Genomic DNA, 9708 nt, shown 5'->3' with positions numbered 1-9708 from the left:
GAGGGAGGGAGGGAAGAGAGGGAGAAAAATGAAGAAAGAAGCAAAGAAATGAATAAATTATGTATTTTGTATGTCAAACAAAATTTCCTTATCAATAAATAAAGACCAACATGATCAAGGCGAAAGAGTATACCATAAATTTATTTAACCAATCTTCAGCTGATTTACATTTAGATCTTTTCCAATTTTTTCCATTATAAATAATGTTGTAATAAATATTCTTTGCTTATGTAAGAGTGAAATTGATTTATCAAAGTGTATATATTTTCTAGGGATTTTAATACTACATTCCAGAATGTTCTAGATATCTGAGTATCTCTGAGTTTACTATTGCAATGGTAAAGTAAATGCTCCCCACCCCCACCCTCTTGACTACACTTAGCATTAACAGACTTCTTATCCTTTGCCATCCTGGTTGCTGTCCACTTTTTAGTGAGGCAAGCAAGATAAGCATTCTTGGCCATTTACAGTTTTTCCTTCATGATTTTCCCATCTTCTTGCACATTTTTTTTTCTAGTGATATGCTCCCTTTATTCTAAATAATTTTTTATCCTTGGCTTGAGGGCCTGGGGCCCTCAACTGCTTTGCATTTACTCCAGAGCTGTCCTTGCCTTCCACTACAGGTCTGTTATCCTCAAACTAGAGATGTGTGTGGCAAGTCCTTCTTCAACCAGAATCCTCCCTCCTGGCAAATCGCTTTCCTATTTTAGCCTTTGACATCTTAAAGGAACCATTCTATGTTGTTTTCTATCTTGATTAAAGGTGGGGGTATGGAGTATGTAACAATGCTATAGATGATGCTACAGAAAATTCTAGGTGATATTGTAAGAAACCCTGTTAGCGTCTAAACTGTATTTTTCACTGATTCTCAGAGATGGGCACTGGGTTAAAAAAAATTAATACCACTTTTATGTATCATTATAATGCAGAAAGGAAAAATATATATGTAAATTGGAAGACTGGATAAGTAGGGGAAGGAAAAGGGGAGGGTAGAAGGAAGGGAAAGGGGAAATACTAGGGAATGAATTGGAGTAAATTATGTTGTGTGTATATATGTATATATGAATAATGTCACAATGAACCCTGCTATTGTGTATAATTATAATACACTAATAAAAACAAAAAACTTGGAAGTGTTAAATCCAGACTTTCTTTGGAGCCTCCAGGACCTATCCCCCCACCCGTCGCCCCTGCCATCCACTGTACCAGGTAGAATTGTCAGGGATGTAAATAAAATAACTTTTTAATGCTCAGTTTCTGAATTTTTGCATAAATGTTAGAAATCACAACAGAAACAAGAGAATCATGGGAATTTAAAATTTTTGTGTTGTAGAAACCAGCCTTTTTGATATTAAAAAAAAAAAAAGATTTTTTTTTTTTTTTTTAAGAATCAAGAGCTGAGGCTGGGGCTATAGCTCAGTGGCAGAGCACTTGCCTAGCATGTGTGAGGCACTGGGTTTGATCCTCAGTACCACATAAAAAGAAACAAATAAAACAAAGGCATGCTGTCCTTCTACAACTACAAAAAATATTTTAAAAAAAGAATTAAAAGCTAAGCTCTGACAATAAATGGATGTGTGGGGAAAGGTACACTCATACACTGCTGGTGGGACAGCAAATTGGTGCAACCACTATGGAAAACACTATAGAGATTCTTCAGAAAATTTGGAATGGAACCACCATTTGACCTAGTTATCCCACTCCTCAGATTATACCCAGAGGATTTAAAATTAGCATACAATAGTGCATGGCCATATCAATGTTTATAGCAGCTCAATTCACAATAGCCAAGATATGGAACCAACCTAGGTGCCCTTCAACAGACAAATGGATAAAGAAAATGTGGTACATATACACAATGGACTATTACTTAGCCATAAAGAAGAATGAAATTATGGCATTTGCCAGTAAATGGATGGAACTGGAGGCTATCATGTTAAGTGAAATAAGCCAGTCCCAAGAAAACCAAAGGCCAAATGTTCTCTGATACGTGGATGCTGACTCAGAATAGGTAAGTGTTGGGGGTTTCACGGAATTGGACAGGGCAGAGTGGGGGATCCTAGAGGGGATGGACATGGGAAAGACAGAAGAATGAATTAGACATAACTTTCCTGTATACATATGCGAATACCTGACCAGTGCAACTCCATGTTTTGTCAACTTTTTTCACTGCTTTGACTAAAAGATCTGAGCAGAACAATTGTAGAGGAGGAAAAGTTTATTTGAGGTTTCACAGTTTCAGAGGTCTTAGTCCATAGAAGTCTGGCTTCATCCCTCAGGTGAGGCAGAACATCAGGGCAGAAGAGTGTGGCAAAGTGAAGTAGCTCATGTGACAATCAGGAAGCAGAGAGACAGTTCACTCTCCAGATACAAAATATATGCCCCAAAGCCACACCCGCAATGACCCACCTCCTCCAGCCACACCCCAGTGCTTCAGTTACCACTCAGTTAGTCCCATCAGGAATTAATTCACTGTTTGGGTTAAGGCTATAACATGATCATTTCTCCTACAAACTTTTCTGCATTGTCTCACACATGAGCTTTTGGGGGGCACCACACATCCAAATCCCAACACTCCACATCATATACAACCACAAAAATGTGAAGTTATAATGATACGTCCAAATACATTCTACTATCATGTATAACTAAAAAGAATAAATAAGAAATAAATTTTAAAAAAATAAAATCTAGGCTCTGAAGGAATGGAGGCTTCAAGTTCATGCCCACAACCCTGTTGTTTTGATCTGTGAAAGGTGTGATGCCTCTCCAAGACCATGAGGGCAGGAAGTGGGATTGAACTGGAAAATATGGGGTGGAGAGATTATCTAATTGTCACAGTACCAAGAGCATAGAGAAAATGCTCAAGTGAGCGGATGTTTTAAAGTCGACTAGGAGGAAAAGGACCCAGCCTAAGAGGGAGACATTGGACCAGGACAGAGTTTGTGAATCTGCATCAGAGGCCAAACCTAGAGGCTAAAAGGAGTTGGGGTCAGCTCAGAGAGACTGCCAGGGTCCTGCCCAGTGAGTGTGGCCATTCACAGTATCTAGGACCCAATGTGGGCTGAGACTGTACTTTTTCAGACCATCATCCACGGTTCCCATGAGCTCCTTCATCACCTGCACTGAACAGCCATTGTAGCTACCTGGGTTCCACCTGTTAGTACCTTCACCAACAGCTGCACACCACCCAAGGATCAGTCTTGCCATCAAACTGCCCCATGTGGATGAGCCTACTCAATAACTCATCCTCTTTGCAAATTTCCTGAGCCTGAGGATGAGATCCCCAACACTGAGTGAGGCAAGGGTAAACCCCAAATACCTGGTCTTGGGAGATATCAGATGAAAGGCCCAGACTCCCTTCTCCCTTGCTCTGCCCACTGTCACCTCCAGGTGAGACAGATGTGAAATCCAGCCCCATTACACCTGCCTGGCCCCACCAGACAGAAGAGTGGACTAGTCGGGCCAAGATACCATTTGCTCAAAGTCTGAGGAATCTTATAGGGAAAACACCTGAAGACAAAAGAGGCAGATGTGATTTTGCTCAATACCATAGCTCCAAATTCTGGAGAGCAAGGACTCCATTTGCTTTATCACCACTATAGCCTGTGTATCTGACCAATGGCTGACCCCTACAAGGGTTAGTGAATGATTCCTGGAATGAATAAATGCATGGTTGGAGTAGAACACAATGTCTCTCACTTGGATCTAGCAAAACTACAGTGAGGTTGAGAGACGCTAACCAACAATGACAGTGTATCTGTGTTTACTGTGAACTCTCAATAAGAAACTCAGAGACCAGAAGCTGTTTTAGTTCCCTTAAAGGGAAAGAGTAACAGAAAAGAGGACATAGGCACACTCTCCACTCCTGTCTTGACAAATGGAAGGCTCCAGAAAACACAGAGCAGCCTGGGAGCTCTCAGGTAACAGCAGCACCCAGGTAATTGTGGCCCCACCCCAGTGACTCTGCCTGCACTCACCTGAGGAAGCCACCGCATGGGCACAATGAGCCTGGAGATGCTCTGTGAAAACATTGGCCCTCACCATGGCCCTTCTCTACTTTGTTTCGTTCCATTTCATTTCATAGGTATTTACTGAACATCTAGTTAATCCTAAGTGATTATGTGCCAGCCTCGGAAAACAGGGGAGATTCTGTATGAACGCTGAGAAGTCAAGGAGGATCCAAATTAGAACAATGGTGAACAAAGAACGATTTATCTCATTCAGCAGAGAAACAACAGTGAGCAGACAAACAGACAAATCCAAAGTCAGTGCTGAGAGACTTAGAGCTCCCATTAGTCTGGAGTAGGTTGGTAAAGGTAATAAATAGAAAAGAGGGAAGTGATAGGCTCCCTCTCCAAATAGCTTTCCTGTTGCAACACTCGGGCAGACATGACTTAAAATGTCCATATACTGGGACTTCTTTCAGACCAACTGCACTGGCCAGGACTCACCTGCCTTGGATGACAAGTTTCCAGGACTGTTTCCTTAAGGTCTGTGAACTCGACAGCACAGCACATTTTTAAATAGCCATCTTTCAAATACAAAATCTTTAAGTGGCTTCATGGCAGTTTCAAAAACTGAACTGACTCAGTGAATTCGTTCTTCAGAGGATCCTGGGCAGTTAGAATCCCAGGTTACTATTTCCAAGATCAAAAGTTAATCCCTCTCTTGTTGTTAATAGAGTTGCCACTGCCATATGTCCATACAGAAAATGCTGGATTCTGAATTCATGATTGAATGAATCAAACATTTTTAAATCAGTGTCAATCTGTGTCTGTATTCATTTGTTTTCATTTCATCTCTCGGGTAGCAAGGTCTGACGCCTTTCCCCATCCAAAGGCAGGTAATATGGAAATAATACCTAGTGTCTCTTTCTCCTCTTAGTCTCCTCTTAGTGCAAATCTAAATCTATGCCTGAATTTCTTGCCTAATACAACTCTTGAACTCATGTGTAGAAAGTTTCCCAAGATCAACACTGGCATCTTTCATCAAAGCCTTAATTCAGGTCTAACTAGTATTTTAAGGTAACAACCAGCTGTGCACACAACTTGCTTGCCTGAGATGGCTCTTCAGGATCCAGGCTTCTTAATATAATCATCCAAGAATGAATGAGTCCAGAGCTTCCTGGAATCTTGGACCAGATAAAGGCAGGCAAGCAGGCAGCACTCCCCCTGGGAGTCTTTCATTCCACCTTGAGTCCAGCTGCCTTGATCCCCTTGGAATTTCTTTCTTTGAAATTCCAAGTATATTTGGACCAAGCAGTTCAGTCCCCAGCAATCTGTTCAATTAATATTGTTATATCTAGATAAATAGGACTATAAAACACTCATGTGTCATTATAATCTGCCCTATTTTTAGGAGTTGCTAAACCTGGAACAGGGTCTTAGAGGTCACTGCAGCCTTTGGATTTACAAGCTCCTGATCAGAGAGAGGTTGCTCCTGCTCTCAGCTACCCTCCCTTTTGGTGCCTCAAGCAGATGATCAATTACCAGGGTCATGGGTCAAAAAGGCCATTTATCTGCTGCATACCTCCCAGAACTTAGTACCTGATGATATAACTTACTGGTAGAGACTTTCCAAATGTTTTGGAGCAACCAACTAATTCCTCTAACAGAAAACTTCTCCTCTGGGGAGCTTGGGAATGAGGGCAGACAGACTTTTGCTTCTATTGCTGTTGCTCCTCTTACCTAAAAAAAGACTTTTTTATCAGCACCAAAGTGATTAAAGTCTGAATATTTGAAGAAGACTTTAATATAAAACTGCCAGATTCCAGAGACACTACACAGCTTATAAAAACTGACCCTTCTGATCTGGGCACAGTGGTGCATACCTATAATTCCAGTAACTCTGGAGGCTGAAGCAGGAGGATCACACATTAGAGGCCACATTGAGTAATTTAGCAAGATGTTGTCTCAAAATCAAAAGGGATGGGGATATAGCTTAGTGATAGAGTTTCCTTGGGTTCGACCCCAGAATAAAAAAAAAAAAAAATCTTGAAATCAAAAAATCTGAACCGTGCAAGAAATGCAAAAATGTTCCCAGCCTTTGGCAGCACCAAGAAGACTTGATTTCATGGAACTGCTGAGATGAATTGTTTTTCAGATAAAACAGCCACATTCTTAGGCTCTAAAATGATAAATGGAACTGAATTATCTATAACCAGAAGTCTTCTGTCTTCAAATGGTCAGGTGCTTCTCTGCTGTCCTGATTCTTCAAAATGTTTTATATATGTTTCATTTGAATGCTACCTGTCTGCCTCAGTTTGCTCAAAAGCATTCAGGAAGTTGCCTATTTTGATTCTATTTTGTAGGGTGGGTTAGAAGTTTCCAGATGCACCTTAGATTTGGTTTGTGGCTCTAAGAATTTAGAATGAGAAATAAAAGTTTTCCAAAGGTGCATATTCTGTGACATTTAGTAGGGTTTGACTTAATTCTGTGGAAGTATGGCAGGATAAGGTTTCCCTTCACTTATCACCCAATTTCTGGAAGTGGGAGCAAAACCATCTTCTTTTAGGAAGCTTTGTCATAAAACATAAAAAGGAGGTCTCTAAATGTAGGGAAATAACAAAGTAACTCACCAGAGTTAAGTTCTCAAAATAATAAGGCCCAGACACCTCCCCAGGGCCTCCTCTCTCTAGGCATAACCTGAAGCGCACTCGCACACACACACACACACACACACCACCTCTACCAGCACCACCAGCACCATGCACCGTGGAGAAGAACTAGCAGAAGCTTGGAGGAGAAGACAGAGCGACATGAGAAATTCAGGGATAGTATAAGGGAACGTTCAGAGAAGAGAGATTTCCAGGCCCATCCGGGAGCATTCACTATGGATTGGAACAATCTTAAAGGGAAGAAAACTGATTTTCACCATCTTTTGAAGTCCCCATGTGCTTGATCCTCCAATAATAATACTTCTGTAAAGGACTGTATATTCCTGCCTTCCAGAAGTCAAAGCATGACCACGAGGTCCCAGGTAGCTACAAGGTATACAGAAGCCTTGTGACACTTTGAGATCCAGGGATCACATATTTAGTCATTAAAAATAAAAATAATGTTCTCAGTCAAGGTAGCACCATAATTTCATCATTTGGCTTTTATTCTCTTCAAAATAATTAAGGGAATAGAAAGGGAATAGGAAGGATAAAATCAAAAGACATATCTAGGCTCAAAATAACCACAAAAATCTAAAGTCAAGGTTGGCACTGGGGGTCCACTGGGCTGATAAGAACAAAAGGTCCTCCATGTGTTGAGACATCTCCCTGCATAAAGCTGGGGTCTTCTTATAGAAGGAGCTAGATAAGAGGCTATTGTCCTAATAAGGAGGACTGTATCTTCATAAAAAGTTGTGAGCCAAGGGAGATGGGGGAGAAGAAACCAAGCTTCATGACAAACTAAGTTTATCATCAAATCTTAAGACATGGAAGTTCAGAGATAAAGGCAAAAGTGGGATGACAATAATGATGAGAAAGAAAACAAACAACCAAAGTTTCCACGTAACGCTGCAAACCAAAACTGTAAAACACCAGAAATCATGTTATCAAGGCACTAGCCAACAAACTTCAACAAAAATACTACAAATGAAAGAAACTATATGAAGGAATTTTAAGAAGAAGAAGAAGGAGGAGGAGGAGGAGGAGGAGGAGGAGGAGAAGGAGAAGAAGCTTGTTTGGATGATCGGAGAGATAGAGAGATAAATGAAAGAAGGGCACAATTAAAAATGAGTAAGCAGCGGGGCATGCAGACACACACCTGTAATCCAGCAGCTCAGGAGGCTGAGGCAAGAGGATGGCAAGTTCAAAGCCAGCCTCAGCAAATGCAAGGCACTAAGCAATTCAGTGAGACCCTGTCTCTAAATAAAATACAAACTAGGGCTGGAGGTGTGGCTCAGTGGTCAAGTACTCCCAAGTTCAATCCCTGGTACCCTGCCCCCGTCCAAAAAAATGAGACAGCATTTATTTTTAAAACACAAAAATGAAAAAAGGAATGGTATATATGATTTTAAAAGCTTATTTGAAATCTTGAAAATGAAAAAAAAAGAGTAAAAATTGAAATTTTTTAAAGGTATAATGAACTCTCAGGGCCGGGGCTGTGGCTCAGCAGTAGAGCACTTGCCTAGCACTCTAGATAGACTAGAAACAAAGATATAGTTAATGAAATGAAAAGTGGAGCAGAGGGCTGAGTTTGTGGCTTAGTGGTAGAGGACTCGCCTAGCACGTCCAAGGCACTGGGTTTGATCCTCAGCACACATAAAAATAAATAAATAAATAAATAAAATAAAGTCATTGTGTCCACCTACAATGAAAGAAAAAAATTTTTTTTTCTTTCTGCAGATCAAGCAGATGAGAGACAGCAGAGAGAAGCCTGACCTGCAGAGTCAGATAGGGAGGGAGTTCATGAACCTGGGCAGTCTGTAGGTATGCATACCTATAGACAAACAAACACCTGCTTATATATGCACACATTTATGTCTTTCTGTTGTACATGTAATACATATATGTGTTCTTTCTTAGCTCTGTCCACTGAGAGGGTCTCCGATCAGGGATACCACAAAAACAATGAGCGCAACCAGATACTGGCTTCTAAGGACTATTATCCACTGTAAGACAAAGGTTTCTTAGAAAAATTCCAAGACTGGGGTAGAGCCAAGTGAGCCAGAAATATCTTGTCATGCCAGAAAGCAATCAAATGCTCAAAGAATGATGGGGACATGTAAAAAGAACATAGAAGCAGTTTGGCTGGGCTCCCATGAGCCAAATCATGGATAATTTCAGCATCAATAAGAGTACCATATTATAACCCATTAAATAAAATAGGAAACTATAAATTCATATAAATATAAATGAATAAATGAAAGTTTGATAGGGAGCAGGATATTTGTGTAGTTTTAAAGTATCTCCCCACAAAACACATATTAATTAGAAACAGGAAAAGGATAACTTTATACTGGAGAAGACTGGCAGACACCACCTTCATCAAACAATCAAAGAAACATCATCAGTAAGGGGACAACCTGAATTCTTGCACCACCTGATATGATTCAATGAGAAGAATATACCCACCAGTTCCATGATACTCCTACCAAAGGTGCAAAATATAAATATAATCATGAGTAAATATCAGATAAACCTAAATTGATGGGCATTTTGTCAACTCAGTGGTCAGTAACTCCTTGACTTTCAAGGTCATGAAAGTCAACAAAATATTGATGATCCATTTTAGATTGAAAAAAAAAGAAAAAAGAAAGAAATATAGCAACTAAATGCAACCTGTGACTTTGTATTTTTATTATTAATTGTTCAAAACATTACAAAGCTCTTGACATATCATATTTCATACATTTGATTCAAGTGAGTTATGAACTCCCAATTTTACCCCAAATACAGATTGCAGAATCACATCAGTTACACATCCACGTTTTTACATACTGCCATACTAGTGTCTGTTGTATTCTGCTGCCTTTCCTATTCTCTACTATCCACCCTCCCCGCCCCTCCCCTCCCATCTTCTCTCTCTACCCCATCTACTGTAATTCATTTCTCTCCCTTGTTTTTTTTCCCTTTCCCCTCACTTCCTCTTATATGTAATTTTGTATAACAATGGGGGTCTCCTTCCATTTCCATGCAATTTCCCTTCTCTCTCCCTTTCCCTAAATGCAACCTGTGACTTTGACCAGAATAATGTTGCTATAATTGGAACAACT

The sequence above is a fragment of the Marmota marmota genome, unplaced genomic scaffold (genome assembly GCF_001458135.2).
Source record: "Marmota marmota marmota unplaced genomic scaffold, marMar, whole genome shotgun sequence".
Lineage (NCBI taxonomy): Eukaryota > Metazoa > Chordata > Mammalia > Rodentia > Sciuridae > Marmota > Marmota marmota.
Note: the sequence above shows the minus strand (reverse complement) of the source record.